The sequence below is a fragment of the Suncus etruscus genome, chromosome 7, assembly GCF_024139225.1.
Source record: "Suncus etruscus isolate mSunEtr1 chromosome 7, mSunEtr1.pri.cur, whole genome shotgun sequence".
NCBI classification, from domain to species: Eukaryota; Metazoa; Chordata; class Mammalia; order Eulipotyphla; family Soricidae; genus Suncus; species Suncus etruscus.
In genome coordinates this window covers 4698524-4708251 of record NC_064854.1, presented here as the reverse complement: position 1 = coordinate 4708251, position 9728 = coordinate 4698524, and the positions used below count along the sequence as shown (strand labels likewise).

At 42.3% G+C, this 9728-nt stretch overlaps 1 non-coding gene across 1 annotated transcript; it reads left to right on the top strand.

The window, feature by feature from the left end:
• The first annotated feature begins 599 nt into the window (after positions 1-599).
• On the top strand, positions 600-706 carry LOC126015064 (U6 spliceosomal RNA). The gene has a single exon (XR_007497966.1). It is a non-coding gene; the product is annotated as a U6 spliceosomal RNA (small nuclear RNA).
• The last annotated feature ends 9022 nt before the right edge of the window (positions 707-9728 follow it).

Below are 9728 nucleotides of genomic sequence, written 5' to 3'. Positions count from 1 at the left end.
AAGAATCTGAGCCTCTCAGCAAGAGAGTAATGGAGAAAGGAGGTTGCCTTCTCAAAATGGGGTGGGGCATTTTTAATCACACAAATGCAAAACCCAATATTGTGGTGGTATTAGGGCCATTGCACATTCATGAAAGAGGAAGGCACACACAGAACAATGGGAAAGAACATGGGAAAGAAACAATTGAAAGAAAGGTGAGTTTTGAAGACATGATTACAAAACCTCAGAATGCACTCTCAGAAACTTCTGACAGCTTTTAGCAGGACTAATCACACTTCCCTTTAATAGCAGACAGAACCACTATTTCTGCAATGGCAGTATTTTCCTGGTTGGAGACAACAGAAAACAAAGGCAAAGGAAACTAGCATTAAAAAGATGAGTCCAGGACTATGCCATGAAAATGCCAACGTAACATTTTTAAGTCACAAAAACTGAGTAATCATGCAACTGAAGTAACTTAGCAGCCAATATTCTGGACCAAACACAAGGCCTGCCTCTCCCTCAGTGGGCTCCACAGAGGTAAGATACATTGCCCAAGCAGGTGATTACAACTAAGAAAGGGCCACTCAACTGTCTGCCCTTAAAAACACCAAAATATCGTGCTCGCTTCGGCAGCACATATACTAAAATTGGAACGATACAGAGAAGATTAGCATGGCCCCTGCGCAAGGATGACACGCAAATTCGTGAAGCGTTCCATATTAAAAAAAAAAAAAAAAAAAAAAAAAACACCAAAATATCTAAAATATCTAGGTCTCACTTGGTTGGCAATTCCAGGATCCGTCTGAACCTTAACCTCAAAGAGTTCTCCTTCTGGGTTGCTCAAGAACCACAAGTATGCAGAGAGAGATTATCCAAAGTAAAATGACCACATCACACGAACTAAAAGCACAAAAGTGACCTCCTGGTTTAAGACAGAACTCTCTCCAAAACTCTAGCCCTATTAACAGAAGGACACAAAATCTCATCAAAGCCTTTCACCAAGTGAAGTTGGGAGTTGCGGAAAGCCCAAACAGAGAAATACATTAAGTTCCCATATGAGAAGATTAAACAAAACCATTTCATTTCCAAAAATCTTACCAGCTTACAAATTAAAATCTGCTTTGCAAAGGAAATGTAGTCTTCAACTTAAATATTAACATCATGGAATATTAAAAGATTCAGTCACGTAACATAGGAAAACATAAAATGACAGGATTGTGGTGATGTCTTGAAACTAATATTGATCAGAAAGAGTTGGGTCTTCAAATAAGAATGTCAATATTTTCTTTGCAGCACAATACACTTTAATTAATCCAAGAATATGTGTGGATCATGGACCATCCAATATCTGATTCACAAGATTCATGAAGGCAGGCTCCCAGGTAGTCTGTTTCTTCTAACAAACCCAACTAAGACAAAAGCAACTTCTTTTCTTTTGGTTTTGGGCCACACCCAGTGACGCTCAGGGGTTACTCCTGACTATACCCTCAGAAATCGCTCCTGGCTTGGGCACCATATGGGGTCCCGGGGATAGAACCATGGTCTGTCCTGGATCAGCCGCAGGCAAGGCAAATACCCTACCATTGTGCTATCTCTCTGGCCCCAAGAGAAAAGCAACTTTTTAAAGATCAATTCAAAACATAAATGAAGGTGAGATGCAAAAGGAAACATTCAAATGCCAGTGGCTCTTAATAACACTTATATACATATAATCAATCCTTTGCTCTAGAATTATCATCCCATTTTTCAGATGTAAAAACTGAGGCCAGTAATCAATTGTTACAATAAGTACAAATGGAAGAGCCAGGAATAAAATCAAAGATTGCTTGTTTTTTGTCTCATTTATTTATCTATCTATTCCAGCAGGATCAGGAAATCAGGACCTCAGATATGAATCAATGCTTAAATCTACCCCAACCACTTTTAATTTTTTTTAAATAAAATATCATTTGTAGGATAAAAGAATGGAAAACTTTTAACATGAATTTGTAACGATTCTTTTCACGTTTATTCTTTCCACCACAATGTGTAATATCACAGTTTAACACTTTCTTTTAGAGAGAAATAAAAAAAAAAAAAAACCTGCTGAAAGAAAAGAGCCTAAAATTTAAATTACAAAGGCAGTAAGGGAGGAAATTCCCTGCTAACCAGCAACTGAAAATTTTAAGGATGCATTGTAATAAAAGAACTCTCTTAACCTGATAAAAAGGCATCTACTTAAAATTTCCTGCAGGCCTCCATAACAAAGAAGAACCAATAATCTCCAGATTAAACTAGAGCCAGAAAGCCCAAATAAAAGAATTAGCCACAACTGTTCTAAGCAGTCTGGTAAGATAAGAAGAGAAATAAGGTGTAAGTGTGGCCCAGAAAAAAGATAAAACACAGCATTATTTATAGATAAAATGCAACCAGCTGGAAAAAAAAAAAACGGTCAGAATTCATGTTAGCATGTAAGTAGGTCTCACTCCCAGATAACCCACTCCTCTCAGCCTTCTGTATGTACACCAGGCACCATGACAGTTAGAAGACTAATGATAAATGGCTTATTCTCAAAAGCCACAAAAATAACCTAATTAAGAAATATGTACCAGATCCTTTTGAAGAAATGAAAAACTTATGGTGAGCAATTTCAAAAAAGACACAGAAAAGCAGGAACATTGTTGGGCCATGGGTTTTGAACAAGGAAGGGCACCATTTTGTAAAAACTACATATTGTAGACATCTTAGGCTTCTCTTTCTCAAGACTAAATTTCCCTGCCCCAAGCTTTCTGGCCATACTCAGTAGCCTATCTGGAAAGGACATGGGGAAGCAGTACCCTAGACAACAGCCAATCAGATCATCAGAATCTAGAACGCTCATCATTCCCCTCCCTATATAAATTGGTTTACAATCTTGAGGGGGGTTGTCTCCTTTGGGAGATGACCCTGGCTGGTCAGTATGGGGCTTGTGGCTGACAGAATCAAGTTTTGTTTTGCTTTTTTCCAATTATGTGGTCTTGTCCTTTGACTCTGGACCCTAATACACTGCTTCTGGGCAGAAAGTCCCCCATAGAGCCAAAATGTCATTCTTTCCCCCATCAGATGATAAGCCCAGAGTTCCAAAGGCAAGTCTGGTCTGACCTCAGTACTGAACAGCTGTGGGGCACAATAAGAGCACCTAGATGAAAAATGACAACTTAGAAATGAAAAATAAAAATCCAAGTTCTACATAAATAGACATTATCTCAGTGCTCACCTCCCACCATTCCTGATAGATTCATATAGATTCATACTTTAAACCTCATAAAACATGCCAAGAGAAAATAGAAAGAATACTGTTCAAACTGCTTCAAAGGGATCTTCCAAAGACTCTAAACCTAAACCTTATGAAGGAAAGCCAATCTTTTTTCACAGCAAAAAGCATCTATGCAAAGAGCAAAGAGGCTGGAGTAATAGCACAGCAGGTAGGGTGTTTGCACCCATGGTGGTCCAGAGTTTAATCCCTCCATCCCATCTGGTCCTCCCAGCACCACCAGGAGTGATTCCTGAGCACAGAGCTAGGACTAAGGCCCGACATTGTGGGGTGTAACAAAAAGAAAAAAGGAAACAGAGCAGAAATCCTTGGGAGAAAATATGCCATACAACAAACTGCATTAAAATATGCCACACAGCAAACTGTCTTGTTTATTAAAGAAATGGGATAAGTAACTCAATATAAAACACTAAAAAGTGAAGTTATTTCCAAAATACATAAAATAACATCAATTTTATCAGTAACAAGGGAAAAAAAAACACAGGGACAGGGAATTGGAAGGATGAATCAGAAAACTGAAGACTGGGTGTCCCTGAGATTTGGGATCACAGAGGGGCGGGGAGTCTCCTAAGCAGTTGACTGGGTGGCACCAGACACGAAGACAGCATCTCCAAACTTTCAGTCTTGGATACTGGAACCTTCTCACTTACCCTACTTGAGGCACACACACATGGAAATACACAGGTCACACTATTAACGTGTAAGTGTTGTGTAAGCAACCAACAATGCATCCCACGAGTCCCTCCTCCATGGTTCTATTCATACTTCAACCCACCAACTCTAGAGGAAATAGCCTACCATTTCTATAGCCACTCATCTGTTGTCAGGCATCTGGGTTGTTTCCAGATTCTGCTTATTGTAAATAGTGCTGCTATGAGTAGAGGTGTGCAGAAGGCATTTTTATGTTGTGTTTTTGCATATCCTAGGATATTCACCCAAGGAGTGAACCTCAACTTTTTGTCTTTCCTCTAGAAGGCAATGCACTTTCACTCTGCAGGACTCACTGACAACACTCACCCAGCCCCTCCTTCTTTCCTTGGACTCCCCCAGTTCTGCAGATAGAGGCAAGTAGGCGGTGTCTCTTTCTTCACAATAAAAAGGAGCTCTGTGGCCAGGGACCTCATATCCCAACTATGACCTCACTTTACATCACAGGCTAAGCAGTCAGATCAAAGTCAAATTGGTTTTTCAAATACAGAAGGAAAAACACCCAGTGGGAGTCTGGGAAGCCTATCCAGTGCAGACCAGAGAGTAGTGGCAGAAAACATACCCACAGCCACCTACAATGAGTCAGTGAGAAACAGTTCTAACCTGGGCGATGCAGTCACAACCCCACTCAGCCTAGCTCCAGGGGCCTTAATTTTCTTTACTGTAAAATGACAGTGAGCCATCCTGACCTCATGCAATGGTTAAGTAATGCAATTTCCATATAGCATTGCTCACAGACCTGGCAGAAGATATAGCTGACAAGGGCTATTTGCTCAGATAAAAATGGATAGTGAGACATGTACAAAAAAAAAAGAGGATAATGAGACCTAAGTGTGTTCCTCAGTGTACATGAATTCTGTGCAAAGGAGAACCAGAAGAACATGGTACAAGAATTCTGAACAGGGGCCTGGAAGGTGGCGCTAGAGGTAAGGTGTCTGCCTTGCAAGCACTAGCGTAGGACGGACCAGAGTTCAATCCCCTGGTGTCCCATATTGTCCCCCCAAGCCAGGGGCAATTTCTGAGCGCATAGCCAGAAGTAACCCCTGAGCGTCAAACGGGTGTGCCCCCCAAAAAAATTCTGAACAATATTCTAGAATTTTCTTTTTAAAGAAAAGTGCACAACTTTAGTACGTCTACACACCTAGGATTTGTGAAAGCCAAAAGAGTAAAAACTCATTACTCCTGAGAGAATCCAACTACACTACAAATGTCTTCAGGTAACTCAATGCAATGAATGACAACATACAAGAAAGGGATGCTCTGGCCTCCTTCCTTCAAGCTAGCCAAGTAAAGAGCCTAGAGGAAATTCTACAAACAATGTGGAAAAATCTGTAGGAAGTCAGAAATAGTGAGATTAGGCAATTAAGTTTGTCTTCACCTGGCTCTGGTAATTTATGTAGAAAGAAATATAAAGACTTTGTATTGCTACCTCCTCAGAACCCCCAAAGGATTCAACTTAGAATGACCCTAAATGAGAATAATCCTCCACTAATTTAAAAGGCTGCTTTGCTGTGGGGTCCAGGGACATTATCTCATCAATAGCTCCAGCTCTGGATTTGAAAGGGTCTGAGTTCTAGAACAAGCACCACCCAAATAAATAAATACATTAACAGCTGTTGCTGTTAGGTCTGGAAATCACAGTGTCTGTCCCCCTCCTTGTTCCTTTTTGGCTTTAGGGCCATAGCTGGTGGTGTTCAGAGGTTACTCCTGGCTCTGTGCTCAGAAATCACTACTGGCAGGCTCAGGGGACCATATGGGACTCTGGGGATTGAACCCGGGTCTGTCTTGGGTCAGCCACCGAGTGCAAGGCAAACACCCTATTGCTGTGCTACCTACCATGCCGGCTCCCCTCCTTGGTCTTCTATTAATTCCAATTCACTCAACAAATATTTATTGCTCATTTTCTATGTTCTCAATTCTGCCACAGTCTGTTACGGAGATATGTAGAATCTGGTCTCTAAACCCATTCATTCCCATAGTCCCCAGAATAAGAGAAATTAAGAAGCTAGAATGTAATCAAATCTTGGTCAAAGAACCATACAGAGTACAGAATGAGAAATCACTTGTGGTATGTATGCAGGATCTGCACATGTTTAAGGAGCTTTGTCTGGGTATCCCGAAAGGTTGCTTAGGACCCTCAGCTTTGTCTAGAAGCCCCAAAAGAAACAACACTCAACAGCATTTAACTTCTCTAAGACTGGACATAGAGCTCTGTCACTGACCGAAGAGTAGGCTCTCCTCCTATATGGGGAACTTTAACCACTGGACTGCAAGCAAGTCAGTGAGATGGGTCCGACTTGGTAACTCAAATTGCCATGACACTCCACACTGCACTCAAAGCACTTTCTGTTCTCCAAATAACATGTAATGGGATGTGACTGGAGTCCACAGCACAGCCTTAGCTCTGCCATGCAGGCCCACGAAGGATTTCAGGAATCAGCTCTCCTCCCTGAGACTTTGCTATCCCCCTCTGCCATGACACACAAACCAATTCGAATGGTCTTCTCAAAAGCTTCCTGCAGTTCATCTAAAGTCTTGTTAGAATTCTATCCTCCACCATGTTTTTTGACCAGAACGTTCAAGAAAGTTTCAGAACTTTCTCTCACCAAGACAGAAAAGCAACACTTGCAGTGGTGTGCTCTGAGAAGTCTGCTGCCTTTCTTGTCACCAGAGCCACCTGTTCACCTTCCAGCTTCTCTGCAAACATACAAACAGCACATGTTCTGCAGTTTTGCTGCTTTCCACTCAACCCTCCCGATGTTTGCTGACTCTCAGTAACTCGCCATGACCTCTGGATATGCTTCATGCTTCATTTGGGTTCTTTTGTTTGTTTGTTTTTGGTGAGGGGTTTCTCGGGGTGACACAGTGCTTAGGACTTACTTCTGGCTCTGGGCTTGGGTCTTAACTCCTGGCAGGACTTTTCAGAAGAGTATGTGAGGCTAGGTATTGAACCTAGCTGTATGCAGAGCAAGTGTCTTCCCTGCTGTCCTCTGGCCCCAGTTTTATTTGCATAATAAAAATAAAAAGCCAGGTATTTGGTCTCAAAACAAGGTGCCAGGCACAGGGTGCCTAACCAAAAAAATTTTTAAAATCCTTGGCTTCTCCAGCACAGTGGAAAAGCTTTTGGATGCTAAGGACTTTAGATCTTGATGGCTGGTAGTAGGAAGCTACTTAGCATGCTCCCCTTTCTGGGCCCTCTCCCCCAGTGACTGACAGACAGAGTTCAAGTTTGGAAACCCTCTTGGTGCTGGCATACCTGGAAAGAATAGGAAGGAGTCCCATGCTTGAATATGCTCCACCCCATCTCTACACAACCCTTCCTTAGGTTGCTCCTGAACTGTACCTTTATACTGAAATGAGAAGTGTAGTTAAAATAATAATGTGGGGCCAGAGTGATAGTACAGCAAGGTAGGTCATTTGCCTTGCACGCGATGGACCCAGGTTCAATTCCCACTATCCCATAAGGTCCCCCAAGCCTGCCAGAAGTGATTCCTAAGTGCAGAACCAGGAGTAACCCCTGAACACCACCAGCTGTGGCCCCAACACCAAAAATAAAATTAAATAAATTAAACCTTAATGAGTGCTGTGAACCATCCCTGACAATTTACTGAGTTAGAAAAGGGAGCAGCAGAAACCCTTCTACTTCTAGTTTTTGCACCTCAAGTAGAAGCAGCCTTGAGCTCTTCTTGTGTTGTTTTGTTTTCATTTTAATTTTTTTCACTTTGATTTCTTTGTTGTTTTTTTGCTTGCTTGTTTTGGGGGCACACCCAGGGGTGTTCAGGGCTGACTCCTAGTTTTGCATTTAGGAATCACTCTTGGTGGACTCAGGGAACCATATTGGATGCTGGGATTGAACCCAGGTCAGCCATGTGCAAAGCAACCTACCTGCTGTAATATGGCTCCAGCCCCTTTTTTAAATGTTTGTTTCTTTGGTAGACCCAGTAGTGTTCAGGGCTCACTCCTGGCTCTGCTCAAGTATCACTCCTGTCAATGCTTGGGGGACCATATGGGATATATAAAATGGAACCCGGAGTGGTCATTAGCAGAGCAAACACCCTGTCTTCTCCACTGTGCTATATTTCCAACCCAGCTTTGGACTCTCGCAACCGATCTGACATTAACTCCAGGGAGTGTGCCAGAATCAGTGGCATTATAAGCCATCTACTTGAGTGTCAGGAGGAATAAAGACCTTACACATCTAGTGTCTGAAATGCTGTAAGTGAAAATAGTTTAAGCTGGCAGACAGAACAAAGTAGGTCCCATAAATGGCCAAGACTATCTGTCCGTCCACATGGTGAGCCCTGGCCAGCTGGCGAAGCCCAGATTTAATGTTGTGCTGGGGCATCTCAGCCCCTGAAGGCAAAGGCTCTCATTTAACCCTTGTTACCCACCTCTCTGTTGTCAGGTCAAAGTCCTTCCCATCCCATCTCCCTGTCTCAACAAAGAATTCTCCTCGAGTTTAAAGAATCCTTGGTGAGCACTCAGCATGCTACACCAACCATATTTTCCAAGTCTTTTGATGTTAACCCTCCAGTTAACAGGGACCAGAGGACAGGAACTCTTCCATATAGAACCCAGAAAACAACAGTGGGCAGTGGACACAACAGCACAAGCTCAACTCCCTAAAAACATGAGCTATGAAATGGTACAGGCTCACCAATCAGGCCCGGCTTGGGATGTGAAGTTTGTCCCCTTCCACCCACTCTGCCAGACTCAGGCATAAGGAAGCCAATCAGCTCAGCCAATTCAGAGCAAGGTGGCAGCATATCTTCTGGAGTTATCGATCTCACTTCAGAGCCATAAGTAAGACCAAACAGGATGGGTATATAGAAGCCTGTCACTTCTGACAGCAACCAAAGGCCAGTGACAGAGGGCCTGGAATGGTCCTGTGTGCTGGCATCCCCATGTTGGAGGTCTCTCATTCGGAATCCCAGCTGCCTGGGCTCTGCATACTCCCTGGCAAGGGGGCAGAGTACTTGCACACAGAATATATGAGCGGAGTTCCGTCACTCTCTCCTAATGCATGCAAGAATTTTCTAGATGTCCATACAATGCAGAAGTCTCTGAAGGACTAGCCCAATGTCACAGAACTTCAATCCTCTTGGGAATTTTTCTAATTTGGAAACGTTATTTTTTTTTAAATCGAGTGAAATTGGAAGTCATCCTACATTGTTAACAAATAACAAATATTTTTAGGTTAAAGAATATAAATATTATTTAAAAATAAATACAAATATTATTTGAAAAAACAGTATTTACTTATAAATAAAATACATCTTATTTAAAATAAATATATTTAAAATAGCTGCCTTATCTTTCTAGTAGAAATACTAAGTATTATGACCATGCAAAAACAAGCCTTGTTGGTCATAAGATCCTGAGGACAAAAAGTGTGAGAGCAGTTGCACTCTGCCCATCTGGAGGTGGTTCGAGATAGCAAGTCAAATGCAAACCTAAGCAACTGTCCACCTGGCTGTGCAGAGAAAGCTGCATCCCTCCCGAGAAAGAACCGAAGTGATGTCTCCAATTACAAAACAGCTTCGTAGAAAGTGCTATGTATGGCATCTTAGAATGTGTCCCCTGTGCCACAGCCACAGAACTTAAAAGTCCTCCACTTGCACAGTAAAGGAGGTTGCAATGTTCCCCTTGCAGTTGGAATGGAATGAAAGGGGTGCCTCATCTCTGAAAGGCTATGCCCTGAAAAAGCCACTTCTGGGGGAAGCTTCTAGTGGCTCTCGGCATATAG